Source organism: Scatophagus argus, chromosome 8, assembly GCF_020382885.2.
Source record: "Scatophagus argus isolate fScaArg1 chromosome 8, fScaArg1.pri, whole genome shotgun sequence".
NCBI lineage: Eukaryota > Metazoa > Chordata > Actinopteri > Scatophagidae > Scatophagus > Scatophagus argus.
In genome coordinates this window covers 12,067,302-12,090,280 of record NC_058500.1, presented here as the reverse complement: position 1 = coordinate 12,090,280, position 22,979 = coordinate 12,067,302, and the positions used below count along the sequence as shown (strand labels likewise).

Genomic DNA, 22,979 nt, shown 5'->3' with positions numbered 1-22,979 from the left:
GGGCAGCCTCATGAATGAATCAATCCAACAAACACACCTCCAGGCCCATAAACATGTACCCTGTCAATCTCTATATCACCCCACATCAACTCTCTCCCATATTTCCGTGCAGCCTATTATTTTTTCACCTGCCCTTTTTTTCCCCTCCATACCTCCACCCAGCTTCTCTTTCCCCTACATCCTTCATCCCTCATCTTCTCCTCCCTCCCTCCCTCTGTCTCATGGTGATATTGTTGGAGGTCAGTCGACGCCCTGAGGAAGAGGGCTGATGAATAGATCCATGATCACTGGCTGTAATTACAGTGTCAAATGAACTGTTAGCTGTCCAGTATGTGCAGGTTCTGTGTGTGTGTGTGTGTGTGTGTGTGTGTGTGTGTGTTCTTTCTTAATGTGCTAGTCAGCTCCCCACAGATGCAGTTGCCATATCAGCATACACGACAACAGATGGGCTCCAGTTACACACACACACACACACACACACTCAGACACACATGCAGATCGGCACACAGAACCACTGTCCTGTATATTATTTATTGTGGTCTGCAGTAACAAAAAAATAAAAGAAGCCAGTCCAATTAGAATATTTATAGCTGTGTGCTTGTGTGCGTGAATGGGGGACATGGTGCTTTTGTCCTCACCCTAAATAGGCCAATACCATTTCTGCTCAGCCTCATGTGGGTTAGTATCTAAACATCTAACCACTATACATCCTGTCACAGCAAATTTGACTCAGCAGGATGCTCAGTTAGTCGGGCAGATGTGGAGTTTTGGCACACACAATCATTCACTCACACGCACACACACACACACACACACACCAAAACTCCCATCACAAGTTATTGCCAGCAGATCAGGATGAGCTATTGACTTCAACACACATCCTTCCACCGGAGATAATAATGGAGAACTGAAGCCACTGGGGCAGGCGGATCAGCAGCTGTGCTGGCAAGAATCAGAAGCAGACAGACGGACCAACAGAGTTTAGTTTTCCTAGTGGGTGAAATTATGTCTCTTTGTTTCTGTTTCGCTCAAAGAAAACAGTCAAACATGAAGGTCTTGAAACTGGTCCAAACCATTCTGAAGCTTTGTTCAGACTAGAATTTATATATTGCAAAATGTAGCTCTCATACTAGTGTAATGCTTTTATCCACCTAAACAGGCTCTTTCTTAAACTGACAGTTGCTGACTTTAAGGTGATAAACTTGTTAGAAACAGTTGCCTATTTAGATTTCCAACAGTAATTTGTTTGCACTCGTGTTTCTGGCCACCTGATGAATCTGTGTGATTTAATTCTGTTTTCGGTTAGTGTTACTGATTACAACACACAGTTTATCTCAGTTTCTGCAGAGTGCTTACTTTGATCTTTAATGTCAGTTACATGCTACCAGGTCTAATTTCACATACACACTGGCTGTAATGCTAGCTTGGTTTAGCCTCAAGTTAACCTTAGTTTATTTCGCAGCATCTTACAACTGTTTGGTGATGCTGGGTCTTCAATCTGTACAAGCATATCCAGGTGTCAAGCAACCTCATGTCAGGCTGTCATTACTCCATTCTGAGGTATGTTTGGAGTCTGACTTTTTTATTCCTATACAGGTAAAACAAATGTAGGTGATGGGTAAGTAATATAAACAGTGTAGACACAAACTCTGTGTAACACAGATAACACAGACTATTGAGGCAAGCAACTCCTGAGGGAAATTTTAGGGTCTTCAGCTGCTAAATGCTCCATTGTCTTCATTCACCGGTAGCTAACTTTGTTTGTGAGCCATTTAGTGCCAAGCAGGTGGTGGACAGAGGGTTTTCAGAAAACAGCTGCCTGCTGCAGCCACGAATTATGCTCTGAGAAGTTGACCAAAATAGGAAAATTGCTGAAACTTGTTACAAAGCTCAGGTTCAACACCATGAGTGACCCGCAGTGTAATTAAGGCAATTTTAACTAGCTTACTATCACAACTAATATCTTATAAAAAGAATCTCTACAAACAGTATCCTGCTGTGGGTTTAGAGGTGTTTCTGATGGCGCAGCATGACCACCCACTGAGCGAATGTTACATCTTACCATCTCTTTTCCATGAATTTGATTCAGTCCCATGTACTCCACCTCTCTGTTCTCTATGGCTGCTAACCAAAACCTTCCACAAGAGTGGTTAAAGTTATGCTGTGATGTTGTTGCACCAAGCACAGGCATGCTGACTTTGACTTTCATCTTTAGGCTCATTTTTGGCATCTGGATAAAACCCATAATATCCAGCAGCACAGTGGTGCAGTGGTTAGCACTGTCACCTCATAGCAAGAGGGTTCCAGGTTCGAATCCCGGTCTGGGCCCTTCTATGTGGAGTTTGCATGTTCTCCCTGTGCCTGCGTGGGTTTTCTCCAGGTTCTCTGGCTTCCTCCCACAATACCAAAAACATGCACATCAGGTTAATTGGCTACTCTACATTGCCCCTAGGTGTGAGTGTGAGAGTGTGTGGTTGTCTGTCTTTGTGTGTTGGCCCTGCGATTGACTGGCGACCAGTCCAGGGTGTACCCTGCCTCTCGCCCATAGTCAGCTGGGATAGGCTCCAGCTCCCCCGCGACTGTGACGGATAAGCGGTATAGAAAATGGATGGAAGTTTTCTTTGACACTCACCCTGTGTCTAGACCACAACAGTTTCACTCTCATTTTAATCTGCGTCTCATGGACATAACTGTGACCTGAAAACCTTATTTACTCTAGGTCTGTTTGTGAAAAATTAAACAAGACGTTACCACCCAATAAAAAGATAGTGAATGCATATACTTATCTATATTTTGCAATTTTGTGTGAGCAGAGTGAGCTGCTCTCTGGACTGAGCCAAACACACACATACACACTCAAACACCTCTTTTAAGCCAAGTTCTCATCATGCTGTGCAGGATTGAAAAAATTGAAAAATGTAAAAGGTTATTATTATTTTTCATATTTCTATTATTTTTAGTGTTTGTGTCCCATCAGAACGTGTATAGAGTTTTCACCATTAGTGAGGTGACTGTTACATTTTGCAATCTCTGAAAGACAACACACACGAACACACACACAGCCATCCATCCACATACGTCTACATGCAGACTCTGTTTCCATATGTTCAGCAAAAAACATTTACATTGTCAAGGTGAGGCATCTAATCAGGGCTACGTCTACTAGAAGAGAAAACATGGTTATTGCTCCTGCCACGTGTGTGGATGCCTTTCAGTGTGAGTCTGAGGGTGTATGCATCTATGTGTGTGTGTGTGTCAGCAAGAAAGACGGACAAAAAGTGTGTGTCTAGTTGGTATTCCAGGGTGGCTTGTTGTGAGTGTGGTTTCCCACAATTCTTATCAGACTTGTGATCACAAAAAGTCTGCTCTCTTCAAATGGAGCACATCCCCGCCTCGCATTATCAGACACACACACACACACACACACACACACACATACACACACAGTCGTCCCTGTGTTTCTCTGCTTGTGATTCCCCTCTTTGGGTCTAATTGAATCTTCAACTTATAACCCATCGCTGAAGCACGCACAGCCAAGAACATGAATGCAGTTTGGAACAGTCAGAGGGAAGTATGTCTGTCTTATGAATATATAACAGTTATTCTTTTGGAAGTCCTGTCCAGAGGCAGCAGAGGCATTCTGCCTGGGGATGGATAAAGCAATTGCTGGCTTAGAAAAATTGAAAACAAGGAGGGGGGGTTCAGCAAATACAAAGTAATATTCAGTGTGAAAAAAAGAGACATTTTGGCAAATGGCTGCAAGGTTGCAGTTGAGTTAGCCCCTTTCACCAAGCAGTTTATTTCCGTAGATTGAAACACTTGAGAAATGGTCTAATTGACAAGCCAGTGATGTAGCATAGTAACTCAAAGTACATAAGCGCTTGCATTAAAGCAACGCAGCGCTTCAGTAGCAGTGAGGTAGATCTGCATGCTGATATGCTGAGGATGCTACATCACACAGAGCAGTTCATGCAGAGGTAAAAAAGTGGCAAGAAAAATACTGAGATGAGAAGATTCTTTTCAATATCTGCCTTTGCTTCATTCTGGGAAATGTGTCCCAGTTAGCATCCTGCTGATCCATGTGCACACACACACACACACGCACACACATTCCCATGTCGCTAATGAACAGGCTGCTTTCTCACATGGGATTTCTCTCGCTATATGTTTTTTTTTTCCCCCTCTCTACCTTCACTTCATTCCTCTGTCCCCCCTCCTCTTCCTTCTGTGTTCTCATGACAGCCTCTCGACTCCACAGTTCAGACGTTTGACGTGTGTCACTCAGATTCAAACAAGTTGTTAACACACACACACGCAGAGGTAAGCAAATACTGATTACAGAAAATGACCTATACCAAAAACAAGCCAACTCAAATGTAATGAAATCCACTTTCTGGTCTCTCCTCTCCTTGGTCGGTGAATACATTAGTACACGGCAGTATGACACCTCTTGTAAGAGACTGTGTTGTCATTTTCAGACTGGATGAACAAATAATTCTATAATTCTCAAACATCACAGGCTATTTGAAATGCGTTAATCCCCTGATCCGTAACGTATTCATGTTATTCATCTTCACACTTGACGTGCACAACCCCTCTTACTCAAATATTTATTGTCACACCTTTTTAATCAAATTTGCATGGACTGATTTCCAGAATGTTTAAAACATTGAGTGTTTTGCCTATAGATATCTTTGTAGTCTGTTTACAGACTGAGATACACTTAACAGTTACACTAGTTTAACACTGTATTTGTGTGATGATATGTGTAGCAGTTTGAAGCAGCTAGTTAGTTCTTAGGTTTTGTTGTAGGCCACAATTATGTTTCATCAAAGGCTTACAGCTGAGATCCCCTGCGCCAAACAGCCCTACATTTTGAGCCAGACTTCAAACAGTTCACTTTTTTTGTCAATCGTATAAGCTGTTTTATTCTGAGTTGTTTTTCACGCCAGGTTGGAAACCTTTGGACATTATCTGCTGCATGCAGATGTGTGTTACAGAAATACAGAGAAGAGAGAAAGAGAGGGAGAGAATGGCTCATCATCACCAATGTTAGTTAACATAAAACACAAAGTAAGAACTGTTGCTAATGAATCCTGAGATATATAAATATATAAATTATAGTTCAGAGGGTTTAGCCTGCAGGACACTGGAACTATGCAGAACTTCAACTGATAATTTGAAGAACAAAAAGTCACAGATGTGGGAAAGACTTGACAACCAGAGATAACTACATTTGTATTTTTTGCACCAAATTATAGAACATTGTAGCAATAAGACTATCAATAAGTACCAGTATTGTTACATCCTCACAACACCATCCCTATGTGTCACTTTTTGCTTTATGTATTATTGCATTACTATCTGACAATTTGTTTGAATTAAGGTGGACCCTACCAGAAGAGGGAATTAGTTAAAGGACTTTTATTTAATATTTTTTTAAACACCATATGTGCTGTACTTTTGCCAAAGGACTCAAGGATTACACCAGACACCTAAAGAAATTCCCTGCGGTACCCATAAATGATAGCATTGCATTTGTCTCCTCACTGGTTTTACAGTCTAGCAGCTGTAGTTAGCTGTAGGGTGCGATCTCTCATCAGAAGTACCAGCGTACAAACAATTAAGTGATAGAGAACGTATGAGAATAACAGGAACAGTCTGTTATCCAGCGGACAAAAAGCATTTGGATAAAGTTTGGAGGATTTTTACTCAGCATAAGAGAATTTGTGATCTTATCATCTTGATGTGTGTGTGTGTGTGCGTGTGTGTGGGAAGGTCCATAATTAAACTTGATTCCTGTTGAAGTTATAGAATAACACACATACATGTACAGTGCATGCATGATTATGACTGATTACAGACTGCTGTCTTCTGGGTGTGACAGCAATTCAGATGTACAACTCGGCACACACACACACCATCCCACTGGCAGTGAAAATCCTTCTGCATGCACGCACACACACACACACACTCACACTCACTCAGCCAGTGTCCCACCGCCCCTGACAGCATATTGCCAAAATAAACAGCATCAGCCCTGTCAACACAGAAATCTCTCACAGCGAGCGAGATACTCAGACATACACCTGGTCCTCACACACACTCTTACACAAACATAAATCTACCCACACACACATACACACCCTATAAACACATCTGGCAATCAGAGAAGTGCAGAAACACACAGCAGGGAGAGGAGGATCAGTGGGATATTGATATTAAAAACACACATGCAGATGCTGCTCTCTCTCTCTCTCTCTTTCACCACACACACACACACACACACACACCACCCCTGACAGAGACACAGACTGTTACTGACAGGATGGAGGGCAAGTGATTTCCTGGCAGCCATCGTCTCCTTGCCTCTTAATCCATGCTGTGGAAGGCAGGCGGTGTTGACATCTGAGACCAGTGTACGGGATCCTCTCATATCTGACCTTTAACACAGCCAGACCAGAGCAGGTAAAGGTCTACAGCTCCCCAGTGACTTGCATAGTTTTGATACTGCACACAAGAGCAGAATCAAGACAGAGGGAGAGGAAAGAGACCGAGCAGTAGGACAAATGGAGAGTCCTTGAACGAAAACCTATTAGCTACAAAGAAAAGTAGGTTCCCGGCTCTTTCTTTCCAAGAACACCTATTCAGATTCCAATTTTTCTGAACAGAGCTTTGTGCCCGTGAGACAATATTAGCAAAAGCTTAAAATGTTATGACACTTTCTGATTACCAGCATATTCACCAGACTGTTCTGTGTATCTCTGGTTTGAATTTATATTAATGTCCAATGTTGGTGAAGCTGCAGTCTTTGAAACTGCTGCTAGAAAAGTACAAGCTACTCTTCATAAGTGGTGAAGCTACGGATACACTACTCTCTGACTGAAAGACACACCACGAGCTGCTATGAAAAGTGGCTTTATGCCGTTGGAGCTGTTTCACGTCAACAAACTTCTGTTGTTAAGTAACATACAGCAATGACCAGAAGCACTCGCTATTTTTGTAGTGTCATTACATCCAGTGCCAACGTTTAAGAATAGTTCAACATTCCCAGAAATGTTCTTATTCACTTTCTTGCCAAGAAGTGGAGGTGAAGATGACTGATACCACTGTCATATCTGTCTTTTAGGCTAATTGTCAGGCTTAGTGTCTTTATAGAATGTTGTTGTCTTGTTGATACTTAAAGGTGAAATGACAAAAAAATAGCATTTTTACACTTCAGTTTTGACATGACATGAGTTAGTATTAGAGGTGCTGGATGTGGAATTTATTAGTGTCAGAGTCAGTCTAGCTGTTATTTTATTTCTAATCTTTTTAATCGTTTTATGGTAAGTTAACCATCTGCTGGCTGTAGCTACATATTTACTTAAAAGACATGCAGACATTTGTTCAGTGAACATTTGTTTACTGTTCAACAAAGAACTATTCCTTCTGCCATACCCTAACCATCCTACTATAGTAACCTTGCAAGGCTGTTGTAGAAATGAAACATTTCAAAGTTCCCATGAAATGGCTAGCAGAGTGTTATTTGATTCCATATAATTACATGTTTCCTTTAGAAACAGGCAGCTAGGGAGGGACTCGTCACGGCTACTGACTAGCATTTACAATAACCAATAGTTCTGAATGTACGTTACGCTCAACTCTAAAACAACATTAAGAATAACTATAGACAACATTTTTGTCAGACACTGGTTTATAGGTGAAGTTCAGCACAAGGGAAAAAAACCCTTGAATATCTATTTTTGATTTCAGAGGAATTTAAAAAGTTGTTTTGACTCAGTATCAAAAACATGCGACTGAATGTAATCCAGGATTATGCCGAATTGTCCATTGTCTCCCTGTCTGGCAATAGGACGGCAGTAAGTCTTAAATCTGGAAAGTTGCTTTGATGTGGCATGGGATTATGTTAGGCGTTAGTCATCAGGCAGCATCACCAAACGACCTCCCACTTCCACAGCTCCCCCTCTTCTCCTGGAAGAGGGAGATCAGGGCGAGCTTTGACCTGCCACCCGTACCCATGACACCTGCTTCATGGGTCAATCAGCCAGGGGTGCCACGTCTGTTCTGGCCCGGGTGAACCGGGTAGCTGGTCACCAAGCAGTTTAATCTCAAACAGATTCCCACCACCTGTCTCTACTGGCATCACACCAAGCCCTGCAGCCCTCCAATCTGGCAACTCCTACTGTCATGTTGCAGAGGGTCAATATGGATGGATGGATGGATGGATGGATGGAAGTGCATAGGGCATGTAGCCTATATCTGAACCTCCTTCTCTTGCAGAAAAATCATCTGCTGTATTCCCCTGATCAGCCCTGCTGTGTGCTGGGTACCGTAAGAGTCGTGGATGGCCCGCAGGCTATACTGCTGCATAAGTGTTTGTGAATACATGAATGTTTGCCTCAGGGGAGGATTTGCTCTTGGGTCTTTGATTACCATTTTGTAGTCAGGGTTTTCAAAACGACACAATTCTTAGATTCCCCTTCAGCAATATCACATGTGGCCTGTAGTTAAATCTCCCATCTGTTGGATGAGGACTTAGCATTGTGGCTTGACTGTCCACTTCTTTGTCATAAATGTGTGCTGCAGAATTGTTTCATGTCTCTGAGATGTGGAATGAGATCAGCTGTGTGTGGCTTAGCTCTAAAGGGAGGCTGATGAAAAGAAACAAAATGTGTTTCTTAGTTTTGCAGAATAATAAAGAGGATCATATTTTGTATCAAAGGTGTAACTGGCAACGCTGGATTGCATAACCAACCGGAATCTGTGACAAAATTTGGACACAGCAGCTCCAATTCCCCATCTTCCAAATCCTTCGCTCAGCACATTATCAGCCTTTGTACAAACACACACAAAAAAAACCCAACAATATACACACAGAGCCACACTATGCCCCCACCCCCCCTTCACCACACACACACGTATCACTTTGCAAGAGGTGTAACTGAATCATGCATCTATATTCTGTATCAACTCACAGCTCTTGTGTATCTGTTTGTTTGTGTGTAAGCCCTTTACATTTCTGCTGGTCAACAAGAACACAGGAAGTAACACAGCATGCCATCGAGCAAATGCATAACATGAACATAACAGTCTGTTGTGTTGTTTGAAAACAGTGAGAATCACATTAACTTCCTCCACTGAGAGCACCCACAGACGCACCTCACAAAATGCTAAAAACAGTTCAGTTAATGCTGCAACAATGTATTTGATTATTTATTAATGAAATATTATTTCACAGTTGAACAATTGATATTTTTTATGCTTCAAATATTACAAATTACTGAGAGCTGAAACTTTTGTCTTAAAATATAATTTTGACCAACAAACAATACTTCAAAAGTATTCAGTTTATGATGATATGAAGCAAATATTTACATTTCATAAGCCATCAGCTTAAAATCTTTTTTATGTTTAATTTGGCTATGAAATGCCTATGTTTCAGTGTTCCAACCTGAATATTCAGTACAGAACAACTACAAATGAAATCTTATTTTGAAGCTTGAGAAACACTCGTCATTAACATTCATGGCACTAATTCACATTCAATTTAATTAAACTAAATTGAGTTGATTTATATTCAGACACGTGGGGTGCCGAAACTGGAGAGACGAGCATCAATATCAGCACCCAGACCCTGAGGGAAAAGCACAACCTGCACCGTCTGATCCAGTCACACCTCTGTTTTCTCTCTCTTTTCTGCTTCCCTCATTTGGGTGACTAATAATAGGCCATGTAGTTCCATGAATCATGGCTGTTAAGCAGAATAAGAGAAAATATTTCACCTAAGTCTCCTGGCTGCTTATTTTTCACAGTCTCGCTCAAAATACCAACAAAGCAGCATTTCCATGACTCAACATTTAGCAAACGAAGAGCTTGTATTTGTGCTGCACTCATCCACCACTTGAAAATGGAAGGGCAGAGTCAGAAAAATAGAGAAGCCAGATTGAAATAGATGAGAGTGGGACAAAAAGAAAGAAGCCAAGAGGCAGCGAGTCATGGAAAGAGGAAGACAGACAGAAAGAGAGAGGAATGGTTTGTAGGTGGGGACCTTGAAGAGCTTTTGTTCTCTCAACACGGAGGGTTCGTGAGGCAGCACTTGGCAGTTGGTTCAAAGCAACAAACTCTAAATCAATCTTTTACAGCTTGTCCAAACAGGCTTACACAGAGACATACACATGGGCCCCAAAAGGGACATACACACAACCATGACAAAGCAGACAATACCTGTGGAGTGGAAGGTAAAAAGGAAAAAAGGTTTTCACTTTTTATGCGTGGTATACTTTAAACAGAAAAGAGTCCAGTTTGATACTGAGTCTCTGTGTGTGTGTGTGTGGGTGTATGCGTGTGCCCGTGCATGTGTGTATGAAAGTGTTTGTTAGTGTGTGGCCAATGCTCTGTTTCTTTAATGAGCTCGGTTTACACACTTCGTTAATTGGCTGGCACAGCAAAGGACCGTCCAAGATCTACAGACCAGTCAACACACACACACACACACGCACACATAAAATATACACGCATACACATCTCCATTTCACTGTGCTTACGTATTCATGTATTAGTTAGTTTGTTCCACTAGGTTCACTTGCAGGCTGCTGTAGTAATTGCCACTATATTCTCTGCATTGATTTCTACTTCGAATCCAACATACTCTCTCCTTTTCTCTCTCTTTCTCTCACTCTCTCACTCACACACACACACACACACACACACACACACACACACACACACACACACACACACACATATATACACTGTCACGGACATCCTGGAAACACCTTTTTGTTGCAAATCTGCCACAAAGTGCAAATTGTGTTCTCGTTCAATTTATCCATCCATTTACTTGTATCTCCCTAACATGTATTCATTTGTGGTAACAAAGAGACAGGTGAGACAGCAAGAACTGCAAGCATTCTAATTAAAGTATATGGGAGGGGATTGGAGCTGAGCTCTCTTTCAGCACAGCCCTCATCACTTCGGCTGTAAAAATAGCATCAACCCCACAATCTCGGGCAGTGTTCTTTCTGCATGCAGCTCAGGGTTTGTTTCTGGTGAGCAATAGGAGGTACAGTGGGGAGATTTTGTTGTTGCTGCACAACAAATACAGAGCAGCCCGAGTTTGTGATAGTCCATTCAGACTGGACTGTGTATGTGTGTGTGTGTGTGTGTGAGAGAGAGCCATGCTAAACATGATTACAGATGGGAACAGTGTGTGTGTGTGTGTCTATCTGAATATGTGTGTGTGTGTTTGTGGATATGTGGGCAGGCAGGACAGGAGGTCTGCTGGGAGAGATAACTGCTCAAATCTGTCCTCTCCTTCTCACTCACACCCTTCTGCTCAGACCTCTAAAAGCTTACCCCTAGGCTTACCCTGCACGCAAACACAAACACACAACCCACACACACACACACACACACACACACACAGGATCCTCATATCAACCCTATGCCCAACTCCCATTTCAGTCTTCACAATTCTCCCAAGCCCACAGAAGTTGTGGTTGATTTGAGAGAGATGGCATGGGAGCAACAAGAAAAAGAGGGATGGACAACAAGTGCATTAGCACAGCTCTGTCCAGTCTGGGTTATCATCTATTAATGAGGTTCAAGTTCACACATGCATGCACATACGCATTCACTTGCACTAGCAAGCACACACACATTCGCACAGATAGAGAGAGAGAGAGAAAGTTGGAGAGGTGTCGTTTAATATTTAAACAGGATGCTTTAAAGTTGAAATTGAATTTGAATGGCACAAAGAGAGTTGAGCTTTCCAAAAAAAAAAAGTTCCATTTTCATCCAGTCTGCAAGTAATTATACAGTATGAAACTCAGAGAGAAAGCACACAGTGCAGTCTTTTGTTTTTCCTCCATGTGCTCACTTTCAAGCGTTCCTTTTAGTTTTTTGGGTTTTTTTTAGCCGATGCTATTCCTCTTCAATGACCTGCTGCCCTCCCTTCTCCTCTTTCTCCCCATGAACAAACAGCTCCAGGTCAGATGGATTTTCTCCGCACCATGCCTCACTGCATTTTCTCCTCCTTTCCCAACACCTTTGGGGGTGAGACGAAGGACCAGGTTATGTCAAGAAGATTCTTAAGATCACCATCTCTCCATGCTGAGAAGTCTCTGAACAGATATGTCCTTAAAGCAGCAGAGCCTTTTTTTTGGCATTCGTTCCTATGTGCATGCCATCCCTGCAGCACCGCGGACAGCTCCCTCACTGGTTTGCACAGCACCCCAGACAGCTCCCTGCTGCATCAGGTGCAGTCTGGGTGACACAGGACAGCTCAAAGGGGGGTCTGAAGGCCTTTAGGGGCCTCATTAGTGTGGTCACAGGTATGAAAATTCCCACCATTCAGTGTGAGAACAGTTTTTACAGAGAACAAATGCGTGATTGTTGAACCTTAGCACAGTGGTGCTTTGAGCTGAAAGCTGACACAAGTGTGCTAACAGTGGCGTGCAAGCATGCTGGTGTTTAGCAGGTATCACGTTTACCAGGTTCACCATCTTAGTTTAGCATTTTATTATGTTAGCATTTGCGACAGAAGTTAGCACTAAACAAAGTGCTGCTGTGGCTGATAGGAATGTCATTAGTTTTGTATCAATGAAAAAAAAAGAATGAAATAACAAAATAAGGAAATCAAATTATTACACTGAGAATCAAAAGTGTCAAACTCATGACTCATTCTATAGGGAAAGTCAGTGGACCACCAAAGTCATTAGGATTCATCCTCTGGACACCATGAATGTCTGTACAAGCTTTCCATCAGTTGTTGAGACAGCCCAGTCTTTATCAAAGTGGTGGAGCAACAGACCAACATTGCCATCTATAGAGCCGCTAGCATGGCTAAAAGTTTAACTTTACTGCTGCCTTGTTTTCACATAATTGTCCAGACATGCTTTATAGGTCAAAGCCAAAAAGTCTGTTTGAGAGATAAGAGCTAAAAAAAAAAAAAACATGGAGTAAACATATTGACAAAAAAATAATTGACAATGTAATTCCTTGTGACCAAAAGCCCTAAAGCCATCAGCATCACAAATTAAGCTCCTCTTTGTGCCCTTCTCTGCCACAGCTGCAGCCTGGGAGAGGACACAAGGCCGGCTCAGCCTCATCACATAAAGGCAGGCAGAATGCTAATAAAGTTAGATTCAATCAAATTGAAAGCAGTCTTTTGGTAATTCATGGCTTTAAAATTAGAATTCTTGTTCTGCATTCAGAGCCTCTCTCTATCTCTCCCACACAGCCCGAGTCTTATCCCGGCTTGAACTGAGAGAATGTTGTGTTATCTATTCACAAGAAGGACCTGTGAGCCCTTTTTTTATTATTTAATCACACAAAAATACTTTTAAAAAATTACCATGATTATGAGCAAAATCCTCTTGACTTACTGTAACATTATCTTTGGTGTTAAATAGATACTGCTGATGTTTACAGGTCCTACAGTAGATAACATGTTTTTGCAGTCACTGCTGCTTCTTGTCTCACACCATTTGTTGATCAAGCTGTGTTGTCTGTAGGCAGTGACACATATCTTTGTCTGCTAGGCCTTGGGAGCTATGGCTAAGTCCAGCTCAGCAGCACATTCCTGTAATGAACAACTGTGACTGCTGGCAGAAATATAAGGATATCGTTATCTGTCCACCCAATGGTTTTCTGAAGAATTGACCAAACCAGCACTGGATGTTTAAGATGACAAAACAGCAACTGAAAAAGCTACATAGTTGTTCAGTCACACACGGAGCACTGAAACAGCTGTTTGTTTCTATGAAAACATTGCACATGTTAAGAGTGATTAAAACTTAGCCAAATGCTATGATTACTGTTTGTGCACATGTGCGTGGCTATAAAGTCCTCCCCGTGTGCCCTCACAGTGCTGTGGCTAATGGCAGTGTCATAATATTAGTCATATTAGGAGGGGATTAGTAAGAGAAACCGTCTTAAGGATGTGATCCCGGGGGGGAGGGGGTGCAGATACTGCTTGTATTACTGTCAGCCCTGTCTCACACACACACTGGGAGCCTAGCAGCCTCGCCTGCTTTCCTCAATAGGATCTGTAGAGAAACATGACACACTGAAGCGCACCACCTACTGTAGTTCATTCCCCTCTACCACTGGGTTGTTTTTTTTTTATATCTCAGCTATTGAAATGCTGGTGTCTCGCAGAAAAACAGAAAAGCATCGACTGTGCCGGAAGGTTGAAGTGCATTGATAAGAAGAAAGAGTCCTACCCTCTTGAGCTTCTCAACAAGGTGTTCTCTCTCTTGCTGAGCATACAGTGTCATGTGTGGTTGAAGCCAATGTGGCAAACTTGCGGGTGACTAAAGAGCATGACTTGCGCTTCTCAAAATGCGGTGTTGATACCAGTGACAGCTGGCTCATGGAGGACGCACGTGAGGTGCTAGTTTATTAGCACCACATTATTAGTTTATTGGTAATAAATGTTTAAAATAAGCAGCTTCCTCCTGATCCTTGTTCTAATACAAGCCAGTGGCTTACAATGGAAGTTACGTCTGATTGGCTGAGCAGCCAAGACTTTCAGTCACTCTATTCAGCAATACATTAGGTCTGATATTTGACTTATGAGTATGAGGGGGGTGCGTTGGAGTACTTAAAGCTACAACTTCTTATTGTTTACATCTAGCTGTGATACAGCTGCCAGGACCAACATACATGTATATGCTATATACCGCAATATCAGCCCCCTCCAGCTCCACTGGTCCAGTCACATGGCAGCAGTACGACAAAAAAAGAAGCTGTCTATAGTCAGTTAGAAATGCAGGCTAAACTGGCGACGGTTTCTGCTTCATTATTATTATTATAAAGCATATGTTATTTGCACTCTTGCATGTCAACTTTGCCATAACAGAAGCAGTAAGCTTCAGGCAGAACATGACAGCCAAGTGAAGACAACCTTTTATTCTTTTAATGAAAAGCCGTGAATGATATTAAATTTAGCGTTAATGTTAAATTTAGTTGCTTCAATTTATATACTTTTTTTTTTTTGTCAGAGTCCAAGGTTTTGTTTTTTTTTTGTTTTCTCGGGGATCCTTCTTGTGAGAAACGAGACAGGATGAAGTAAGATGCTGAGCTGCTGAATGGAGAGCTCACACACCACCACCACCACCCACAAAACTGCACTAATGCACTAATTACTGCTGTGTATCTGCCCCAGCTCAAACACACCAATCTACAGAATATAGAGCTTCATATTGAATTCATAATTGCATAATTAGATATAATTGCATTTGCTGTGGGCTTGCCTGACAACCTAATGAGGCAGCCGTAAAATAGCTAGTGGTCCCACTTATAAGAACATAATCAAAGACTACAAGATAAAAGGGCATACACAGATAAACACAGCCAGATAAGCCCAGAGCTACACACCCCAAGAAAGAGTTATAAAAGGAAAGAAAAGAATGAGGGTGTGAGTTTACTACTCTCATTATACTCCATCAACAGTGGCTCAGCTCATCAGACACGGGGGGTGTCTCCAGTTTCCTGTGTCACAGCCTTTGGGATGTCATTTACTTCCTTCGTTTTCTCACTCCTCACCATCGCAAAAGGAATGACCGGGACGAGACTCACACAAACACGCCTCAGGGGAGCGGAGATGGGACACATGCGCGGCAACACAAGGCCGAGCCTAATTATGTCTGCCTAATGACCACAGCGATCGCCGTCTAGTAGTTGTTGATGAAGAAAGCTGCCGGAGCCGAAGGGTTGTATGTGTGGTGTAGCTCTGACTTCTGGCGAGCAGCTCCTCTTTGCCATCAGCCATAATGAGTCAGCCCTGACGCTGCCAAAGCTACAGAGCCTGTGTTGGTCTGTTCATAACTGCAGCTGAAAGTGATACAACGTCCCAGCCCACACACTGGTGGACGGTCCTGTCAGTTTAAACTCATTAGCAGAAGCTACGGCCATGCCAAAATCAACAGATCAAACTGCTAGCAAAAATAATAGTAGTTAATCTGCACACGATGAATATAGTTACCGCTGTGCTGCAGCACCCACCACAATCTGAAACGCTGGCAGTTATGCATCAGTGAGTGTGCAGGTTTTGCAGTTCTGATGACAACCCAACAACTCCTTACAACACAAATTCTTTTGTTTTTCAACTAAAGTAAAACACGTCTTTAACGCTATGTGGTTTACTGATATTTAGGAGGAGATTTCAACTATCATCAGGGTAATAAAGGGCAAGGGACTGGACAGGAGGAAAACATAAAGCAAACACACTCACAGCCAGCCTGTGTCAGTATGTGTTGAGTGTAGGTAGTGTGTACAGATAGCATCTATCATTGAAGAGATGGGCTTGAGGTTGAGAGACCACACAGCATCACATGAACATGCGTACATGCGGTTCTCCATTTGCGTGTCCCGTGAAAGAGAAATTACAAAGAGCTCAGTGCAGCACAGTTTATGGTTCTGACGTGGCATTCAGTTAATACACTATATGCTCTACTGTTCGATTTTATTTTACAATGATTACTTTTCTCTTTATTATCGCACACTACATAATATGAAACCACTTGTCATCTTTTCTGGGAAATTCCGAATTGTTTGTACTTACATCGTAAACCTTTTACAACCTGCTTTAGCTGTGCTGCTCGTGATTGTGGTCATGACAGTAAACGTGGAAACAGGAGGCAGTCAGTACATGTGCAAAGAAATGTCTTATAACAAATTTCCAATGAATTAACTATAATGAATCCCCAAATGTCACTGACAGGATCGGTAGCTTTTGGGAGTGGAGCTCCTGAAACTACCCGGCTCAGCTCAGACAAGATGCGCTGTGCCTTACTTCCTGGTTAAAAATGTATTAAAAGAATGTGAACTGAATATATAAATACATGTCCGTTAACCTAACCTTACAAATACTACTCGAACAGGCCGAGTATTGAACCAAACTGAATCTAATATTTGACCAGACTTAACATACTGCTGAAATGAAAACAGCCAGAATCAGTGAAGAACATCACGGCTTTATGAGCTGATGTACATGCTGACGGGCGTTTGATTGCTTAGCTCAGGGCAGAAATAAAATGAAGCACATAATCGGTGACCGCGCATGTTTGAACTGAACCACGTGAATCAAACGTCCACCTTTGTTTCTCAAATGAAGTTTTAAATTTGAGAGTGAAAGACCAACAATGAGACAGCACAGCCGAGTTTGGTCCAGAGAGATGGCCATTAACAGTGTAAATGAAGGGAAACATGTAATGACAGGACCCCAGAGTCAATGATGAGGGTGATGGATGGCTTTCTACTCAAATACATGGCAGTTCATCACTCACTTCAGACACACACACACACACACACACACACACACCCTGGTTCTTACAGCGCGTGTTCATATGCAGAATCACACACTCATGCTCTCTCTTATTCTCTCCCTGATTAACCTTCTGCCCATCCACTTGTGCAGTACAGTGCCATTCAGCAATTGTACTGCCGGCACTACAACCACATATAGCCGTGGAAAAACACTCATGTACACATGCACACACACACGCAGAGCATCACTCATTGTTGTCCTATCACACACCCTCATTCGTCAAAGGAGGAGAGCACAGCCACACAGTATTCCCCCGTCATCTGCTTGTTTTGTCCACTTAGTTGCCCAAACCCCCAAGATGCTCAGTGTATAATGATATAATACTCATGTATGATATGATAACAGAAAAGGCAGCAAATCTTCATAATTGAGAAGCTGTAACGAGATTTCTTGTTGTATTTGATTAATTACCTGACTAATTACTGAGTTAACAAAACTGTTGGGATTTCATTGAGTTCACCATGATGTGTGACAGTGTGTTTAAAAAAAAAAAAAAAATCTCAAACATGTTCAGACGAACACATCACGGCAGTAACCAGCAGAAGTTTGTCATTTCTGCTTGTTGAATAACATAAACAGTTAATTTATGGCTGCATCCACAGATTATTTTGATTGTTAATTAATTACTTAGTCCACAAAATCTCCCAAAATTGCTTTTTTTGTCCGATGAGTAGTTAAATACAAGATAATATTCAATTTTCTGTGATATTAAATGTATAAATTCAGTAAATCCTCATATTTGAGAAGCAAGAACCAGAATTTCTTTTGCGCTTTCGGTTTATAAATTACCTATAAGTTTCATATTGTTGAACTCTTTACTCTCTTGTACACTGTTTTGCAGTTGTTTCATCTTCATGCACATGTTGCATATTTATGTTGACTCCTTGCACTGTTTAAATGTTAAATATAACATCGGCCCCCACAGAAAAGAAATTCCACCCCTGCTGTGTGGATGGTTTGACGGTTAAGCTCTAATGAGTCTAAATGATTGCTCTGTTTTCAAAATTGTTGTCATTAATTTTCTGGCAATGGGACTAATTGATTAATTATTAATTTTCTCTCATCTGACTGCTAAATTAGACAAGTAATTGTTTCAGCACTGCACACTGCACTGGCTGTGAGAAAGACAGTCACTCAAAGATAAGAACTTCATGTTTTCCCCTCCTGCAGCTTCTCTTGTTTCCCTCTGGTCTTCAACTCTTCCTTGCTCTGCAGTCAGGGGACACAGAGTGTGGAGCACAGAGGTCCTGGGTAAACAGTGGTTCTGCAAAGTGCTTTTTCCTGGGCTGTGTATACCTGGGTAATAGAGGCAGTAATGGAGTTTGCTCAGGCTCAGGTAATCCTGGAGCTGTGAGCGCAGCATCTGCTGCTGTTTCTCGCTGACGCTCTGCTGTTCCTCAGCAGGTACTGATGTTGTTGTAGCTGTCACCGTTACTGTCCCACACAAGCCGTTTGGGAGGCAAAACAACGTGTGTATGTTTGCGTGTACGTGGGGAAAAAAATGTGTAAAAATATGCGTGTGTGTGTGTATATATGTCTGTGTGCAGTCAGATTCTGTTGAAAGATGTGTGTACTGTGGAGGAGGGAAGGTATCGGGATGTGTGCATGTCTGGAAGAAAAGAGCGTGTGTGTGTGTGTGTGTGTGTGTGTGTGCAGAGAGAAAGAATCTAAAAAAAAGAATATATGTGTTTGGATGTTATAGCTCACCTTTGGGAGGTGGGATAAGAACAGGGCTGGCGGCTAGGAATGAATTTACGGGGTCTGATCTCCCAGAAACAATTTCTTTATGTGGGTTACACACATTTAGAGTGGCTACTGGTCCCCCCCTGGGCCTCAGCACACCACACACAGCTACTGGAGATGGCCAATGAAATACAGAACACCTTTTATAGGACACATGCTTTTTATTTATTTTTATTTATCCCCTGTAGCTTGCTTTCTTTGTTTTCCTCTCTCTTTCTCTCCCTCTATGTCTCTGTCTCTCTTGTTCCTCTTTCTCATTCTTGTACTTCCTTTTTCATTCTCTCCTATTCTCCTGTCATCACGCACAGCTACAGGAGGTGGGAAATGAAAAAGAGATCACCTTGTATAGGACACACGCTGTACATTTTATTTCTTTCTGGTTGCTCTCTTTGTCTTTGTCTGTCTGTCTCTCTCCCTCTTGTCTGTCTTTCTGTCTCTCTCTCTCTGCCCCTCTCTTCCTGTCTCTCTGGACAGAAGCTCTGACTTTATTCCCTTGGCCCAAAAGGCTTATTGATAGAAGAGAAGGATAAAGGAAGTGAGTGAGAGAAATGCCAGAAGAGGGAATGTGTGTTAAAGGTGCACAGAAAAGACAAAAAGAAGTTGTGGGATATGGACACATGAAACTGCTGTATTTTTGAGTTTGACCCTGTGTGTGTGTGTCTGTGTATGTGTGTTTATTTGTGTGTATGTTGGTCAAGATGCTAAAGGGAGGCAGAGTAAAATGGTCCAATTTGAAGTCTGGTGGCCTGCAGTCTCCTCCATTAAATCAAGTGCATTGCTTGTGTGTGTGTGTGTGTGTGTGTGTGTGTGTGTGTGTGTGTGTGTGTGTGTGTGTGTGTGTGTGTGTGTGTGTGTTTTGGGGGAGGGGGGTTAAGAGTAATCAAATTTTGAAATGCGGAGAATAACATTACAAATGGAAAAGAGCTGTAAAAGGATACCTTGAGTACTCGGCTGGTTTGCAGAGCAGTATAGTATTCTACATAGCTCTTCACACAGTCATTAATTTTCCAAAGCAAACATATGCTGAGGCATCCCTGTCCCATCCTTGTCTCTCCTGTTTCCCCCATGTAATAAAGGCATAAAACAGCAAAGATTATCTTTTTTTAAAAAAAAGGTACAAAGTTAAGTTCAGATTGAATACAAACTGTTCCGGTTATCCTTGTGAGGACCACTACCCAACAACGTGACTTTGTCAGCATGACTAATGGAGTAGTCACATTCCTTTGTGCTTTCATGCTGGAGAAGACCATCTTTGACAAAATGCAGTCTTTTCTAATCTAACCTAGAACCTGGACCTCAAACTCTGTCCAAAAGTCTAAAGCTTCAGGAACTGAGAGAGGGAGGCAGAGAGCCGGAGAGGTGATGGGGGAGGGAGAGTGAGAGACAGTGTTGTTTTGTCCTTCCTGAAGTATAAACACATACAAATCTGCTCTCTTTACCACGTCATCCTCTCTGTTTCTCGTGTTACTTCAGTTAAATCGTTTGCCACGTTTTGAAGGGGACAGCCAACATGGCAATTCATGTTTAAGTAGCATGAAAAAAAGTACGGCTGTGTTTTATTCATTTGAGCGAGTGTGCAGCCTGTCGCTGAAGGGAGGCTGCAGTTACTAAATGTTTGCTGAATGGTGCGGCACAAAAGTTGATTTGTTATTACATAGTTACATAAACGCGTACAAACTGTTGCGATTTTTAGTGCTCCGTCTCCTCTCTTTGTCACATCTACGTAGCCGTGATTCGTAATGTGAGCAGGAAGCCGAAAGCGTTGTTCACTGAATAAACTGGTGACGTCACAACATTTCCTGGCGGTATTCATCACCCTGCGGCCATATTAAAAACACATTTCAAAACCAGTCCACTAATGAGCAGCCTTTCATTTGTTTCTTTCCTGCATCTCCCCATAACATCTAATCCTTCTTCCTGCATCTTTCTGTCTCCTGTCAATCATGTCTCACCATCAGTTCCCTTCCTCCTTATTTTCTGTAACCCCCCTTCACTCTGCATCGTCTCATCTGTGTTCTTTATGGAGACTCGTGGACACGCAGGGAGAGTAACAGTCATAAAATATTTCCACAGTTGGAATGACCATCTTTGTTTCAATCAAATTCATCTTGTGCGCGCACACACAAGGATTTATGAACAACTCAAAGTTATGAAAAGACCAGAAACAGACATGATTGTTACCTCTAATAGTGTATGTTAGCAGATCCAGAGGTAAAAGCAGCCACTCCAGCACGTTCAGCACCTCGCAGCATCTCCTCTGCTACCAAACTGATGCACTACTGTCACCAATAAAGGTCATGGTATGCATCACCACCTACAGTACATCAGGCGATCCAGAAGACGCCCACCACTGGTTTCATAGTTGATGACTTTCCCTACATGCTCCGTACACATGTTCCCATTTTTAATGTGTAAAAGCAGTCCACGTTCTGCACCTGTCGTGTAAAGACAAAGTGCAACTGTTTTCGCATTGAAGACAGAGAGAAGAGAAGGTTCCTTATCTGTTCTTTCTCTGTGAAATACGCTTAGAACACATGTATCATTCAGCACCTCTGGACATATCACAGCCTTCACAGTTAATTAACAAGAAGTAAGACCGATGTTTGCCACTGCTCTGAACCCGGCGCCATATGCGCATATACGCACAGCTCAGACCTGTGTGTGTGTGTGTGTGTGTGTGTGTGTGTGAGAGAGAGAGAGAGAGAGGAGGAGGAGGAGGAAGATGCAAGCCTATATAGGCTGTGCAACACCTGAAACAACCGCAATCATTTGTCTTTGCTATAAAATCACTACCGTGATAATAAAACTAATGCCATACCAGCGCAGGCTGATGGGCTCTCACCATGAGCCACCTTTTTACATAACTGGTGCCTTCATAAAATCATAAAATCAAATCCTCGTCTATTCCCTAAAATGGACCAGGTGATAATCCATTCAGTGCGTAAATGGTTTCCAAAGACGAGATGACCGCTGAACTGTTATACAATCATGTTTATGCGTGACGGGAGTGCCACCAGTTTACTTTTTTATTGCCCTCACTTTGCATGCAGTTAACAAAAGAACGCATCAAAGCCGTGGGATGCGCCAGGCTGTTGTGTGCAGGCGTAAAGCTGTCCAGTGATCCGTACCTGTTGGTGCAGTGTGCTCTTGTTCTGTTAGCCCAGCAGGTGAACCTCTCTCCTCATAGCCGCTCCGCTATCCGAGACGGAGGAGAGGCTCGCATCCCCTCTCCGGCACCATTAAACGGCTCCTCTCTCACACCGGCCGCGCAGCTTCGACTGGAGCCGAAAAGTTATACCATACCATCCACCCCCGCAGCCGGGCTAGAGGGACACAGAGCCAGACGGTAGATGTGACCTCCTGGGTTATGACCAGCGCGCTGCCCCCGCGGTTACTCCGGTGCAAGAAAGGCTCCCCTGAAAGTTCCGCTGCTCGTCTCTCTTGCTCAGCGGGTGAGACAGGCAACTTTGTTTATTAGGACATAACATACCAACATGGAGGAATTATCCAGTTTAAACCTGTTTTGCTCCGGGAATCCCTACTTTATCCGTTTTTAAGGGGAGCGATGAGAAAGTAGCCCAGTGTGGCAGGACGGAGATGCGATGCGGTCGGGGAGTCAGGCAGACTGTTGTTGCGCTCCTGTCTGTCCGCTTTGAAGATGGAAAGCGCTGTTTGACTGTCAGCTGTGAAGTGGAGCAGCGCTCCCTAGCGGCCGCACGAGGGAAAAACCGACTAGGGAGGCGCATGAAATAAACGTAAATGATACTGTACAGTAATGTGAAGAAGACCATATGGGCTGCGCCGAGACCTGCTGGATATATGATATTAGTCGTCTCTTGTCAGCATCGACTGGTAGGCAAACAGAGAGAGGGATGGACTAATGCATCAGCACACACATACA

The 22,979-nt window shown here is 42.6% G+C and overlaps 1 protein-coding gene across 1 annotated transcript in view; it reads right to left on the bottom strand.

The window, feature by feature from the left end:
* Nucleotides 1-22,769, bottom strand: part of LOC124063434 (chemokine-like protein TAFA-2) — a 68,760-nt gene extending 45,991 nt beyond the window's left edge. The window contains exon 1 of the mRNA XM_046397101.1: nucleotides 22,207-22,769. The gene's annotated coding sequence lies outside the window, so the exon portion shown is untranslated. The remainder of the gene's footprint in view (nucleotides 1-22,206) is intronic.
* Between the last annotated feature and the right edge of the window lie 210 nt (nucleotides 22,770-22,979).